Below are 16,981 nucleotides of genomic sequence, written 5' to 3'. Positions count from 1 at the left end.
AATAGTCTGGTTTGGCATCTGTGGTCTCTTCATGTTTCCATGTCTAGGCTATTCTAGCTTTCATAGTCTCTGGTGAGAAGTCAGGTGTAATTCTGATGGGTTTGCCTTTACATGTGACTTGACCTTTTTCTCTTGCATTTTTTAATATTCTTTCTTTGTTCAGTATATATAATATCTTTATTATTATAGGGAGGAGGATTTTCTTTTCTTAGGTTCTATAGGCTTCTTGTGTGTTTAATCGCATTTCTTTCTTTAGGTTGGGGAAGTTTTCTTCTTTTTGTTGAAAATATTTTCTGGGCCTTAGAGTTTGGAGTCTTCTTCTTCTACTATTTCTATTATTCTTAGATTTGGTCTTTTTGTAGTGTCCCATATTTCTTGCATGTTTTGTTTCAGAAACATTTTGTTTTAATGTTTTCTTTCATCATATCTTCCACACTTGAAATTTTCTCTTCCATCTCTTGTATTTCATTGGTGTTGCTTGTGTCCATGGCTCCTGTTCTCTTCTCTATGTTTTCTAATTCTTAGTATGCCCCAGCTTGTGTTTTCTTTGTTACTTGTAATTCTCTCTTTAGGTCTTGAATAATTTTATTCATTTCTTTTTCTCATTTGACTGAATTCTCCTGTAATTTTTTTTTTTATGATTTTTTCAATCCATTATCTGTTTGGATGTTATTTTCCCGTCATTCTTTAAAGGATTTATTCAATTTGTTCATCTGTTTGAGTATATTTTCCTGTATTTCTTTGAGTGATTTATTCTCCTTTTCAAGGCATCTATCATTTTCATCACCTCAGATGTAAAGTCTTCTTCTTGCACTTCATGGGTATTCATATCTCCATGGTTTTCTGCGGTAGAATCACTGGTTTCCTGTGGTGGTATATGGCTCTGAGTTTTGTTGTTAGTCTTCTTGAACTGACCTCTAGACATATGGATGTCTCTAGTGTTAGCAGGCTTAGAGGTTCCTCCAATGGGGTCTCTGTCTGTGTCCCATATGTATCAGACATGTTGGGAACAAGCAAAGAGAGCTCCAAGGTGTACTTTGTGTTTTAGGGCTCCCCAGAGGCTTCTTGATTATGGTGGACGGTAGATGATAGAGCCTGCACCAAATTCAGCTCTTCTGGTAACCCTGCCTGTATCCCAGGTGGATCAAGTAGGCGAGAAGCAGGATGAGAGAATTCCAAGCCCAAAGTTGCTCAGATGACCCACAGTCCTTTTCAAGATAAGGATTGTGCTCTATGTTGCAGATGGGCTGGTCCAATAAGCAGCTGGGGATGCTTTGAGGGAACTGATCCCGTAGTTGCTCAGGTACCACAGAAACCTTCTTAATTTGGCAGCAATTTTGGGTTGTGGCTGACACCAAACTCAGCTATGCCTATCTGCTCTGTGTCCCAGATCGTTCTGGCTGGTAATTAGCCGGGGGATTGGGAAGGAATGGAGCCCAAAGCTGCTCGGGTTCTACACAGGCCTTCTTGAGATGGCAGGGTTCTGCTTAGCTGCTCTGTGTCCCAGATGGGCTAGGCTGGTAAGCAGCTTGCAGGTAGAGAGAGATCCAATCCCAAAGCTGCTCATGGGATGACAGCTAATGTGGAGGGTGGCACATGCAGGTCTCTGTTCTGCCTGTCTGCTCTATATCTTAGATTGATCAGGCCAGTAAGCAGGCAGAGACAGCTAGAAGACGTAGAAAAAAAAAGAAGCAGAAACACCCAAGAGGAGTACACGTCTCGAAATACTCAAACTCAAGGCTGAATTTAATAAATTAGAAACAAAGAACACAGTCCAAAGAATAAAAAAAAAAAAAAACCAAGAGCTGGTTCTTTGAGAAAATCAACAAAATAGACAAATCGTTAGCCAAACTAACTAAAAGGCAAAGAGACAGTATTGAAACCAACAAAATCAGAAATGAAAAGGGAGACATAACAATAAACACTGAAGAAATACAAAGGATCATAAGATCCTACTTTGAAGATATATGTGGCACAAAATTTGAAAATGTAAGGGAAATGTATGATTTTCTTGGTCAATTCCACTTGCCAAAATTGAGTGAAGAACAGATAAACAAGCTAAGTATTCCCATTTCCCCTACAGAAATAAAAGCAGTCATTGATAGTCTCCCAGCCAGAAAAAAAAAAAAAAAAAAAAGCCCAGAGCCAGATAGTTTCAGTGCAGAATTCTACCAGACCTTCATGGATATGCTAATATAGATATTTTTCAATCTACTCCAAAAGATAGAAATGGATGGACCCTTACCAAATTCATTATATTAGTCCATAGTCACTTTGATGCTGAAACCTCACAAAGTCCCAACAAAGAAAGAGAATTTCAGACCAATTTCTCTTATGAACATTGATGCAAAAATACTCAATAAAATACTTGCAAAACAAATATAAGAAAACATCAAAGATATCATTCACCATGACCAGGTAGGCTTCATTCCAGGCATGAATGGGTGGTTTAATATATGGAAATCCATCAATGTAATCCACCATATAAACAAACTGAAAATTAAAAAAAACCACATGATCATCTCCTTAGATTCAGAGAAAGCATTTGACAAAACCCAACACACATTCACGTTTAATGTTTTGGAGAGATGAGGGATACAAGGTACATACTTCAACATAATAAAGGCTATATACATCAAGCCAATAGCCAAAATCAAAGTAAATGGTGAGATACTCAAGGAAATTCCTCTAAAATAGGGAACAAGGCAAGGCTGCCCATTCTCTCTATATTTCTTCAATATAGTACTGGAAGTTCTAGCCAGAGCAATAAGACAACAAAAGGAGATCAATTGTAACCTAATGGAAAAGGAGGAAGTCAAATTATCCCTATTTGGAGATGATATAATAGTTTACATAAGTGACCCCCAAAATTCCACCAGAATTACCTCAGAAAATTGGCTGGATACAAAATTAACTCAAAAAAGTCAGTAGCCTTCATATATACAAATGATAATCATGCAGAGGAAGAAATTAGGAAAACTACACCCTTCACGTTAGCCACAAGTAATATAAAATATTTAGGAGTTACTCTAACGAAGCAAGTGAAGGACTTGTTTGAAAAAAAAATTTCAAAACTCTGAAGAAAGAGATTGAAGGTGACATGAGAAGATGGAATGATCTTCCTTACTCATTGATTGGGAGAATTAACATAGGAAACATGGACATCTTACCAAAAGCAATTTACAGATTCAATTCAATTTCTATCAAAATACCTATGCAATTTTCTAAAAAAGATATTGAAAGTTTAATTCTCAACTTCATATGGAAAAACAAAAAACCCAGAATAGTTAAAACAATTTTTTTACAATAAAAGATCCTCCAGAAAAATCTCCATACCTGATCTCAAGCTGTACTGTATTTGTCACCTTGCACAAAACTCAAATCCAAGTGGATTAAAGACCTCAACATAAAACCAGAGACACTAAGCCACTTAGAGGAAAAAGTGGGAAAGAGCCTGGAACATATTGGCACAGGAGACAACTTCCTGAACAGAACACCAACAGCCCAGGCATAATGTCAACCATTAATAAATGGGACCTCATGAGGCTGAGAAGCTTCTGTAAGGCAGGAGACACTGTCAAGAGAACAAAGCGACAGCCTACAGACTGGGAAAAAATCTTCACCAACCCTACATCTGACAAAGGTCTAATATCCAAAACATATAAAGAACTCAAGAAATTAAACACCACCAAACCGAATAACCCAATTGAGAAATGGGGCTTGGAACTAAACAGAGAATTCTCAACAGAGGAGTATCAAATGGCTGAGAAACACTTAAAGAAATGCTCAACCTCCTTAGTCATCAGGGAAATACAAATCAAAACAACTCTGAGATTCCATCTTACACCCATCAGAATGGTTAAGATAAAAACTTCAAGTGACACCACATGCTGGCGAGGATGTGGGGAGAGAGGAACACTCCTTCATTGCTGGTGGGAATGCAAACTAGTACAGCCACTTTGGAAATCTATCTGGTGCTATCTCAGAAAAATGGGAATAGGGCTTCCTCAAGACCCAGCTATTCCACTCCTTGGAATATACCCAGAAGATGCTCCAGCATACAACAAGAAAATTTGCTCAAACACTTTCATAGCAGGCTTATTCATTATAGCCAGAACATGGAAATAGCCTAAGTGTCTGCAATAGAAGAATGAATAAAAAAAATCTGTAGTACACAAACACTATGGAGTACTACTCAGCTATTAAAACAAGGAATTCCCAAAATTTGTGGACAAATAGATGGAACTAGAAATGATCATACTGAGTGAGTAAGAGTCAAATGGTATATACTCACTTATATCTGGATATTAGCCCAAGAGGCATGTCCCATGAAAGTCTTCACTTACCAAGAAAGTCGGAAAGAAGGGAGGATATCCTATTTGGCCTCCAGATGAGAGAAGCATGGGAGAATGGGGGAAATAGAAGGATCTAGAGGGTCCTAGAAATCTACAAGAACATTATGATGGAAGAATCTGGGCATGGGGATCCTGATCAAACTATGGCACCAGCCAAGGACAATACTTGCAGTAAACTTCAAACCCCTACCCAGATCTAGCCAATGGGCAGGACCATCTTCACAGTTGAGTGGAGAGTGGGGACTGCCCCATTTTTGCCCATGTTCCCTTGATGGGGAGGCCTGGTGGCACTCAGAGGAAGGATAGCAGACTACCAAGAAGAGACTTGACCCTATGAGCATATACATGGGGAAGAGGTCCCCCTCATACACAGTCATAGGGCAGGGGAGTAAGGGGAAAAATGGTAGGGAGGGAAGAATGGGAGGATACAAGGGATGGGATAACCATTGAGATGTAATATGAATAAATTAATAAATTATATTTAAAAACCTAAAGATTAATGACAAACATTCTAATCTGGGAAGTTATAGTTTGCTTTAGATATTGTAGGCAAGATAGATGATCTTTAGGAGTACTAGTTTTTATCTATGGAATGGAAATTTTTGCTATTTGTGTCCTTTGTTACATGCCCATGTTCATGAAAGAAACACACTAAAGCTTAAATCAAGATTGACCCTCACACACTGTTAGCAAGAGAATTCAATACACACTGTCAACATCAAAGAGGTTATCTAGACACAAACTAAATGGAGATAAGCTCAAGGCAACTAACATTATAAACCAAATGGACCTAAGAGATAACTATAGAGCATTTCATCCAAACACAAAAGACTTTTGCTTCTTCTCAGCACTTAATGCTTCTTTCACCAAAATTGACCAAATACTTGGACCTAAAGCAAACCTCTACACATACTAGAAAAGTGAAATAATACCCTGTATACTAGCTGACCACAACAGACTGAAGCTTCATATGAACAATGGAGAGTTCACAAACTGATAAAAACTGAATAAGTCACTACTGAACTTAAAAAATAAATAGGTCCAGAAAACAGAAAAAAAAAAAAAGAAATTAAACCCTTTAGAAGTAAATGAAAATGAATACACAATAAAGATTATTTGACATGCTCCTTTCCAAATTTCATGCCCAATGACCTACTTCAGCTGTAAGACATGAAATTTAGAAAGGAATATGTCAGTCTTTATCTGCAGGTGTTATGATAGTATAAGTGAGCACAAAAATTCCACCAGGGAGCTTCTATAGCTGATAAGCACTTTTAGTAAAGTAGTTGGGTACAAAACTAACTCACAAAAAGCATTAGCCTTCCTATATAAAAATCACAAATGGACTGAAAAAGAAATCAGGGAAACAATACCTATCAAATAACAGAAAAGGGTTTATATTTTACATATAAATGTATATATAATACTACAGCTTCAAATAATATATAACGGCTTGGGATAATTCCGACGAAGCAAGTGAAGGATTTTTATAGTAAAAACATCACCTCTTTGAAGAAAGAAATTGAAAATGCTGTTGGAAGATGGAAAGATCTTAGGTGCTCATGGATAGGTATGATTTACATAGTAAAAATTGATAATTTACCAAATCAATCTCCAGATTCAAAACAATCCCCCCAAAAAGTCCAAGACAGTCCTTCACAGATATTAAAAGGAAAATTCTCAACTTTATAGAGAGAAAAAAAAAAAAAACCCCATGGTAGATAAAACAATCCTGAACAGTAGCAGCAACAACATCAAAACAAAACAACCAAAAATTGCTGGAGGTATCAAGAGCCCTAATTTTAAGTTGTACTACAAATATATAGTAATAAAAAGTGCATAGTTTTGGCTCAAAAAAGATACATTGATCAAATAAATTGAACTGGAGACCTAGACCTAAATGGATATACACATGGGCACATAATTGTTTGTGAAGAATCCAGAAATACACACTGAAAATAATGAAGAATGTTTCCTACAAACACATTATCAAACTGGATGGCAACATGTATAAGAATCCAAGTAAATGAATATTTATCACCCTGCAAAAAATTTAAGTATAAATGAGTCAAAGAATTCAACATAAGATTGGATTAATTGATTTCAATTGAAAAGAAAGTAGAGAATAGCCTTGACTCATTGGCGTAGGAAAAGACTTTTGGAGCAGAATACTGTTAACACAGGCATTAAGATCAACGATCAATAAATATGATCCAATCAAACTAAGAATCTTCTGTATGCCAAAGCCTGACTTTTTTAAACGAAATGACTACCTACCTGCAAAATGGGAAAGTACATATCCAACTAAAGGTACAACAATGGACTAATATCTAAAACATGTATATAATTAAACTAAATTAGATATCAAGAATACAAATAACTCAATTAAAAAGTAGGGTATAGATTTAAAGGAACCCTACAAAGGAGTTATTCATCCCAAATCATCCAGAAGAAACCTCAAAAGAATCACTCCGTACTATGTTTATTTTCATTAGAAGTTGTATATAAGTTATTGGTCTTATTCAGAAAGAAAACATGGCTGGACTCAGGGATGTCTTTCTTCCTTTATCGTTCATTCTTAGGTTTGGAGAGATAGGTTAAAAAGAAAGAAGGGGGAATATAGAAATATAGTGGGATGATAAGAGAAAAAATAGCTTATTGAATCTACTCCTCAATTAGTATCTTAATTGTTACTCACAAGGTTATTTTTAATAGACTTTATAGAATTTTGTATATTGATGCAAAATGAGCTTAATTTTGATACATTGGTATAAAATCCAAATTTAAGATTATTCTTCACACATATTATATATATTTCGACTGTAATATGAAGTATTGTACCCATACAACTCAAATATAATACAAGACTTACTTCCAATACTTTGGAAGTGCTATGACAGACTGTTTAGGATAACTGTGTAATTCAAACTAGTTGTTAGTTGATCAAATCATGGTCATGTCAATTACTTGTCTATTTTTATCATCCTATGTGTAACAAATAGATGTGATTCTATAGATAAATAAGGTAAAATATTTTGATAAGGTCTCCAAAAACCTCAGAGACCTACAGAATATGACATTTAAAGACTTTTTTTTTTATTATTTTAAAGATTCTTTGACAATAAGACAGGTTAACTCATGGCAATGCCCATTCTACCTCATAGAAGATGATGAACATCAAAGAGCCTCCTTATGGAGATGGCTTAAAATGTGGCAAGCCAGTCGCTGGCGAAATGTCCTTATTTCTACCACAGACAGAATTCTGTCTAAAAAATGGCAAGCTTGGATGCAGGCAGAGTCCACGGCCAAGACAGGGTAAGCAAATCCTTAATATTTCTTGCCTTATAAATATGTCTGTCAGATATATTGGATTAGAAGGCTGAAGATGATGCTCCAACATTATAGAGAGATTTTGGGAACTGCTCAGGGAGCAAACTGTCATCTTCTCATTTGGGAAGCAGCTAACCTGCAACCTCAGGTATACTGAGGTAATTCATTTCATTCTTCTCACGTCTCTGATGGGGTGGAAGACCAGATCTTTTAGTTTATAATTAAGCTTAGTTGTTTAGGGATTAAATGTTTTTAGGTCTAGATAAATATTTTAAGTTGATAATTGCAAGATATCATACATATTGATTTACATTGGGAAATTTAGATGCACCAAGAAAGGAAATATGTTTTCTTCAAGGTTGCCAAATATAAGTAGCAAAAACACTATGAATGTAACATTTATATATTTCCTGATTGTCTTGTGGTTCTTCTTTCTGTAGGTAGTTTATTGTATATATGTGTGTAATAATATAAATGTATATGTAAAAAAGAAAAAATAAAATAGAAAAAATAAAAATAGAAACCAATAAATAAAATAATTTTTTAAATGAGAATATTCAAATGAAAGAAAACTTTTAAAGAAATTTTCAACATTCTTATTCATTAGGGAAATGCAAATCAAAACTACTTTGAAATTCTATCTTATAGCCATAAGAATGGCTAAGATCAATAACACAATCTGTACTTCAGATTGGTGAGGATGTGGAACAAGAGGAACATTCCTCCATTGATAGTGAGAGTGTAAACTTTTAATGTTACTATTCAAATCAATATGGTGTTTTCATAGCAGTTTAGAAATTGATCTACTTCAAGATGCAAATATACCACTTGTGGGCTTTTACCTGAAGGACACTTCATGCAATCATAGAGATACTTACTCATTCTTGGTCATTGCTGCTCTATTAATAATAACCAGGAATTGGCAACACTCTAGATATTCCTTAGTAGAAAAAAAAAATGGGTATTGAAAATGTGAATGTATGCAATGTAGTATTACCCAGCCAGCAAAGGGAGAGAGGAGAAAAGAAAAATATTATATAAGTAGAAGGTAAATGGATAAAACTAGATGTAATTATACTGAGTAAGGTATTCCAGACCAAGAAAGAGAAATATGATATTTATTCACTTACATATATATATATGAGCTATTAAATCAATGATAAGAAAGCTATAATCAATAGAAGCAGAGGTTATGTATAGAGTTGATGACTAGGAGAAACAGATAGGTCTCATTAGCAAATGGTAATAGGTAGTTATGGATGGGTGATAGTATTGCTGAAACAAGAAGATTACATGGAAAGAATAAGGGTGGTGCAGGAAAATGAGAGAATATAGGTAAATACAGATAAAATTAAGTGTCATTTGAGAGAAAGTTTGTAAATATAATACAGTAGAAGTTTCCTAAAATATATACATATATGAAGTCATCATATAGGAAATTGCCAAATAACATGGGATACTGAATCCCAAAAGGCCATCTCTACTCACCTAATAATGTTTTTCTTACCAGGATTGAGTTATATCTGCTTGAGATGTTCAAATGTTTCCTATGTGAATTCCCTAACAACCTAGGCTGTCACCAAGACAAAGGGTTGATTTCTAGAAACTTACAGCAATGCTGCTATATAATTGTAGAAGACAACACCTGTATAACCGATTGAACATGGAGATGCTCAGATGGTGTCTAAAAAAATTTCACATATGTTCTATTGTCTTTGGTCTTTTTTTGCACCCTTTTATTGCACTTACCCTTTTATCTACAATGGTGTATCCTGCCTGCATGATATGCTTGGGAAATATGGCAAAAAGTTTATGGGAATAACTAATCAATATTAGTTAGTTAAAGCTCCCTCCAGACCACCAAACCCATAAGCAACACTGCTTGGAGGATGAAGTAGCAGAGACCTAAGTACCTAGGGTAAAATTTAAATACTACTTTATAAAAAAAAAATAACAAAACCCAGAAAGTTCAATAAGATCTTCATCTCATCATCAGAGAAGCTTCTTCCTGCAGCAGATAGGAACAGATACAGAGACCAACATCCAGACAAGCAGAGAGAGAGAGAGAGAGAGAGAGAGAGAGAGAGAGAGAGAGAGAGAGAGAGAGAGAGAGAGAGAGAGAGAGAGAGGAAGAGGAGAGAGAGACGAGGAGGAGAGAGAGAGAGAGAGAGAGAGAGAGAGAGAGAGAGAGAGAGAGAGAGAGAGAGAGAGAGAGAGAGTCAGTCCTTGGAACGCACAGCTCTAAATGGAATGTCTCCATCTATTCTTTCACCTCAGACATTAGAAAGCCCTCTGGAAAAGGAGATGAAAAGAGTGTAAGAGGCAAAGTGATAGAGAATTCTGGGAGAACAATAATTTTTAAACCAAATGAACAAAGCTCATATGAGTGCAAAGAGGCTAAAGCAGCAAGGAAGGGCCTATACAGATTTGTACTAGGTGATCTTCATACGTATTATGGCTTTCCATTTAATGCATTTATAGAATTTCTGAATGTATCAATGTGTCATTCCCTGATTCTTGAGCCTACTCTTGGTGTTCTATTCCTTCTGTTGGCTTGTCTTATACAATGTTGTTGTGATAGTTTTTGTTTTATCTTATTATATTTTGTTGTTACTTTTTGATGTTATCTTTCAGAAACCTTTCCTTTTCTAGTCAGAAACAGAAAATTCAATCTGGAAGGAAGGCAGGTAGAGAGAAACCGGGAGAAATAGAAGCAGGAAAAAATGTAACCAAAATATACTGTATCAGAAAAGAATCTGCAGCAAACACAAAGAGATTCACCAACAGACAAAAGTAGAGAGGGAGCAACCTTTAACAGCCAGCTCTAAACAGGATATCTCCATTAAGTCAATTCCCTCAGAGCTCAGGGAACCTGCATAGGAGAAGGGTTAAAGAGTCTAATAGCCAGAGGTTATGGGGAACACCAGGAAAACAAGACCCTATAAATAAACATGATCAAAACATGTATAAATTCAATTAGGCTGAGTATGAATGGCAGGGTTTCCATTTCATGTTCTTGTGCTCTTCTCCTTCTGCTTGTTTGTTATGTCCTATCTGATGTGTTATTTTTGTTTCATTCTATTTATTTTATTTTATTCTGTTTTATTTTATTATATTCCCTTAGGGTAGGAGTTAGAAATGGAGTATATCCAGATGGGAGAGGTGGTGGGGAGGAACTTGGAGGAGTGAAGGAGGGAAAACTGTAATCAGGATATAATACATGATGTAAAAAAAAAAATAGTCCAATTTCAATTAAAGGGAAAATTCACTTCTATATTTTTTTTTTAAAAAGTGGAATTTAGCTGCGGAACCAAAAGTCATAGTAGAACATGCGTACTTTGTTTCTGGTACAGGGAAAGTCTTTTAGGTTATTTCTATTAGGCAGAACATTTCTAAGCCAAAATCAATTGTCAACTTTTCCATATAGCCCTATTATTATTCTAAGTTTGCTTTTTTTCCTCCTGTTTAAAATAAGTGTTTTTTCTTAGCTTTTCTTATCAATAAGAGAAATATTCAGAAATACTTCACTGCCTCCTTATATACTCACTATAATACTGATAATCAATTTCATTCTACACAAACACAGCTTTTGTAAATGTGTAAATCTTTCCAAGTACCTCAGGAAAACATTGTGATAGTGTTGGTATCATTGATGTGTTCATAACAAAATATATAAAAGTGTGGTGTCTGGTTTGGGAATCACTGTCTATGTATGTTTTGAATAAGCTGAAGAAGATACAGCTTCTGGGTCAATGGGGGAGAGCCATGTGTGCTTTTATAGGAATCTATATAAACATGCTACTGTTGTCTAATATCCATAGGAGATATATGTTCCCGTGTGTGTGTGTGTGTGTGTGTGTGTGTGTGTGTGTGTTTGTTCTCATTTTGATTAAGTAAACTTCTAAGAAAAATGTTTATACATTGGGATAGGATTGAGAGAGGTGAGAAAATCATCCTTTATTCTTTGATATTTAGTAAGAATCTATTATCAATAAGTGCTCACAACCTATTGAAAATCAAAGTACATGTTTTACCTTTAAACAATGCTACTGAAGCAAATCTCATCAATGTAGCTACAGATTGGAGGAATCAATAATGTAAAGGAGAGTTCTCCCTTCCATGTAGAAAAAATACACATTTATTTTGTGGTTGTTGTTTCTTTTTACTACTTTACATTGGTGAAATATTGGGCAGTCCCCTTCTCTTTCTAGGGCTGCATCTCTATGCCAAAGGAAACAAACAAACAAACAGACAAACACCTAACACCACAAAAGGGAAATTGATAAACTACATAAGTCATTGATTTATGTAAATATTATAATATCTGTGACTCTTAAACATTTTATACCTATAAGTTTAGTCTCTTTAATGATAAGAAGATAGACATTTTGTGCTGTTGCTCTAATTGAGAATATACCAATAGATCATCCCCCTATCTTCTTCTCCTCGCTGTTTCTTGAAGTATAGTCTATAAAAGACACCTAACTCTTCTAGGCCAGTGTAATGAGAAAGTGAGGTCTATCTCAAGGCATCATGGTGAAAAGAGTGAAACTGCTCCCAAAAGTTCTGTTCCAACACACACAAACAGAAGCACACACACACACACAAAATCACATAAACACATATTCAACACTCACAAACATACCCACACACATACACACACATATGAAGACACAAACACAAGAACCATATACATACACACAGAAAAATAGTTACATGCACATCCAGAATAATAAGAACAAAAGTAAGAAAACTATCCTTTTCATTTATTGTTCTTTTTAGTCCCTACTAAGCAATCATGCCTATGGGCCACAACAATGAGCAGTACAGTACGTTTTGTTTTGAGAAAAGGTTTCCTTGTGTAACCTTGACTGTCCTAGACTCACTTTGTAGATCAGATTGGGTTCAAACTCACAGAGATCTTCCTGCCTCTACCTCCCCAAATGCTTGGGATACGGCATGTACCTCTGTGCCCAGCTAATTGATAATTTTGTAATTGGACTTAATGTCCACTCAATAAAAAAGCAAATCATGACTCGTGCTGGAAACCTCAACTACTCAGGCTGGAGGATTTCTGAGTCTTGAAGGAGAACTTCCCAATGCTACTTAACTAAAGCAGCACAAGCCCAGCTGAATTCTAATTATTTACTGTTATAATGTCAGATATGTGTAGTTAATCTATTTTCATTTTTTTTTTGCTTTTTCTTTCTTTTTTCTCTGTGTCTCGTCTGTTTCTCTCTCTCTCTCTCTCTCTCTCTCTCTCTCTCTCTCTCTCTCTCTCTCTCTCTCCTTCCTTCTTACTTACTTTTCTTTTTTTCTTTCCTCCCTGTTCTGAGAAAGAATCTGTACCATATGTTAAATGGTGAAACTGAAACCCAAAACAACCATATCAAGAAACAACAAAGTTCACAGGCATCTCTTTTTGGTAACTATATAGGTTACCATCCAATTTTAGGTGACATTTAGTGTTTCTAACTTATTTATAACATATATCTCCAATATTTATACTTACTTTTCATGCTCAAAACTTAACTGGAATAAATATATATTTAGGGATCTCAGTCTTGCAATGTTTCTCCTTTTAATTCTAGCAGTGCTTTTAGTATTACATTTCTATTCTTTCTTTACAAGTACTTTTGTCAAATTCTTCAAATTTCTTAGGATCCCTGCTTCATATTTCAGTGTCTTTCCTATCCCTAACATTAGTAGGACATTTTATTCCAGTACACTGCCTTGAAAAAGGCAATGGATTCTTTGTCTAACCACTGTATCTAAATGACAGAATTTAGTGGTTTAACAGATAAAAGGATTTTCATTAATAGTTTGTAGGATAAGTGTCCCTAAACAGCTGATTTTCAAATCAATAGATTATTGTATGTTTGAATCATTTAGAATTCTAAAGTTTTCTTGTTTTTCAGTTTCTGTTTTTGTACTTTTAAAATGTAAATACTTATCTCCATTCTCTTTCTTCCCTCCCACCTGATTCCATCCAGTGTGGTTTATATGTACACAATTTCAGGGCTATCCACATTTCATTGGACTTCCAACGAAGTGCTTCTTTCCTAGGAAAGACTAAGTTTCCTTTCTGTGAAGTTTTTAGTTGCTGTGGTGTTTATCTATGATTGTGGCCAATGAATTGGACCCTCCCATGTTAGCATGCTGCAATCTTTGTTCAAGTCATTCTCAGGCAGCCAAATTTTTGAGGAATCTTGGGTGAAGATTCCCTGTTATTTCTAGGAGATACAATCTTACAACACATTTTCTAGTCCTCTGGCTCTTCCAATATTTCTTTCTCCCCTCACATGAGAGGATTTTTAAAAATGTTTTATTAATTTATTCTTGTTACATCTTAATGGTTACCCCATCCCTTTTATTCTCTCATTTTCCCCTTATTTCCTTCCCATATGACTGTTCCTGAGGGGGATTTCCTGCCCCCTGTATATGCTCAGAGGGTTCCAAATCTCTTTTTGGTAACCTGCTAGGTGTAGGGTTCATTTTGTGCATATATTCATTGGTGTTAAGCAAATGACAAGTAGTATTTCTCTGCAATTTTCTTCATTTGTTGGAAAGACAATCTTCCGTGATTGGGGGCGGGGGGGGTTTGAAAGCTATACTTAGGTGTATGCTTAAAGCTAGGTACTAAAACACAGTTAGGATTTCTGCTATTTAGGTAAGTGGGTAATTGTATGTTCTCTTTTAAGACTGATGACTTCACTCACTCCAGGCTTTTGACCTGGTTTCCAGTACCACACATGATTAGATTTCGGTTGAATGAGTAGGCCTTAAGTAACTAGAGAGCTACAGATTACTGTATAGCTATACATGTTATTATTTTACCATTAGATATACTTTTTAAATATTTATTTATTTATTCTTCTGTCATATATTACATCTTAACCACATTGTTCTGGTTTATAGGTATCCCAACCAGGTGTGACCATTGGTTGCATTCTATTCTTGGAAACTTACATAACACTATGAAAGCTATGTCCTTAGTGTGAAAGCTAGTCTTCAGATAGAAGACTTTCAGATTAGCTCCAGCTCAGATCCTCCAAGTCCTATGTTTAAACAACATTGCTCTCAGAAATAGGGACTTACCATGTAAGGCATATAAGGGCAACAGCACAGCCATTTTTGTTTTGGGACCTCTTGGACTCCCCTGAAAAATAACTCATAGGGTGGTTTCTTCATGTTTGACTTTTTAAAAAAATAGTCTGTGATTCTTAGGGACCCATTATCATCCCAACAGGGAGATGTAACCATGTTTTTTCTATGCCCATTTTTGCCGTGAATAATGACACAGAGACCTTTATATTTACTAAAGTTTTAGGCACCATAGCTGGGCAGTTACTCAGTTATTCAAGCCTGACGATATTGGCTAGCCCAATGTCTATTGAGAGAATATTTTACGTATGTATGGAAACTTAATATTTATATAATAAATCAGATGCCTATATCTTAGGCAGGAAATAGGAGGTGGGATATCTAGAAGGCATAAAGAATTCTGGGACAGAGCGAGGTGTGGGAGATTAAAAAAGCAGGATATGAGGACAGATGCATCATACCAGAGCACGTGTAACCAGCCATGTGGCAAAATATAAATTAATATAGTGGGCCCTTTTAATTATGAGCTATTCTAATAGGAGCCCTGGGTATTTCTAAATTTATATTTTGAGGCCCATCAGTCATTATTCCAGAAGCTTAGGGCAGGGAAATATTGGTGTACCATACATGAAACATAGAATGAAAACTAACCTCAGAGAACTGATAGATAGAGGTAAAAAGCCTCCCCCAAAACAAAGTAGCTTCAAAGCACTATCTCTTTAAGAGAACTTCTCTCTTTAAAAGATTGTGAAAGCCGACCAGATTGGTGCATAAAACTGTTCAGAACAGCAGCCCAAAATGAGCCCAGAAAGTGTCTAGGAAAGAAGTTTTTCTAGCCAAAGAGCTTGAAAGGAACACAAAGCCTAAGAGAGGCAGAGCAGATATGACTTTTTAATTTTTATTTTTTAATTAATTTATGTATTCTCTTTGCATCTCTATTGTAGCCTCCTCCCTCCTCTCTCCTCCCTCCTCTCCTCCCAGTACCACCTTCTCTCCCTCATTCCCTCTCCCCTTTTTCTAAAAAAGGGGAGCCCCCCTACCTACCCACACCAGCTCAATCAAGTTCCATTAGGACTGAGATTCTTCTCTTCCCCTCTGGCCTAGCAAGGCAGACACACCAGGAGGAAGTGATCAAAAAGCAGGCAACATAGTCCATGCCAAAGACAGTCCCCACTCTTCTTACTAGAGGACCCACATGAATCCTGAGCTTCCCATTAGCTGCCTATCTGTGAAGAGGACCTAGCTCCAGTCTATGCACGGTCCTTGGATGGTTCTTCAGACTCCAGAGGCTTCTTTGGACCCTGACTATTTGGCTCTGTGGGTCTTCTTGTGGAGATCTTGTCACCTCTAAGTCCTTTTCTCCTTCCCCCATTTTTCTACTAGACTCCCTGTACTTCGCCCAGTTTTGGCTGTCTCAGCATCTGTTTTGAGCTGCTCATGGGAGGAGCCTCTCAGAGGATAATTCTGCTAAGCTCCTGTCTGAAAGCACAGCAGAGTATCCTTAATATTGTCAGAGGCTGGCTGTCTACCATGGGGTAGGTCTTGGGTTAGGCCAGACATTGTTTGGACATTGCCTAAATCTCTGTTATACCTATTCTGTCTTTAACCCTGCTTGTCTTGTAGGCAGGGTATGTTTTTGGATCAATGTTTTTGTGGGTGGGTTGGTGTTTTCCTCACTCCACTAGGAGTCTTATCTAGTTGAAGAATGTCCTCTTCCATCTCCATGAACCCTGCCACTAGGAATCTCTGCAAGAGTCCTAGAGACCTAATTCAGAACATGTTTTTTTTTTTTTTAAAGAAGGCCACCAAATATAAAAAGTGCTGTTATGAAAGAGAAGAGAACCTGTCAACATTTGCCTCAGTAGGCAGGGGCAGAGCTGGGCAGCAGTCTCTCTAGCAAATCCAGGCAATCTTACTGGCCAGAGACCTGCAGTTATTTGTGCCAGCCACTGCAGCTAACTACTAGCAGATATGACTGAGAAGCCCGAATGCTTCACAACATGGAGGCACCACCACTTCCTGTCAGTTAGTAATGGTGGGGCACTTAGCCTTTTAAGTCTTGACTTGTGAGGGAAACAAGGAAGAGTGCATGCCCAAGCAAAACACAGCAAGGGAAGCAAGAATCAAATGCAAACAGAAAAACATAAACAAAACAAACAAACAAACCAAAAATTCCAAACTCAGTCAACCAG

Source organism: Acomys russatus, chromosome 6, assembly GCF_903995435.1.
Source record: "Acomys russatus chromosome 6, mAcoRus1.1, whole genome shotgun sequence".
Classification (NCBI taxonomy): Eukaryota; Metazoa; Chordata; class Mammalia; order Rodentia; family Muridae; genus Acomys; species Acomys russatus.
This window is presented reverse-complemented; position numbering follows the sequence as displayed.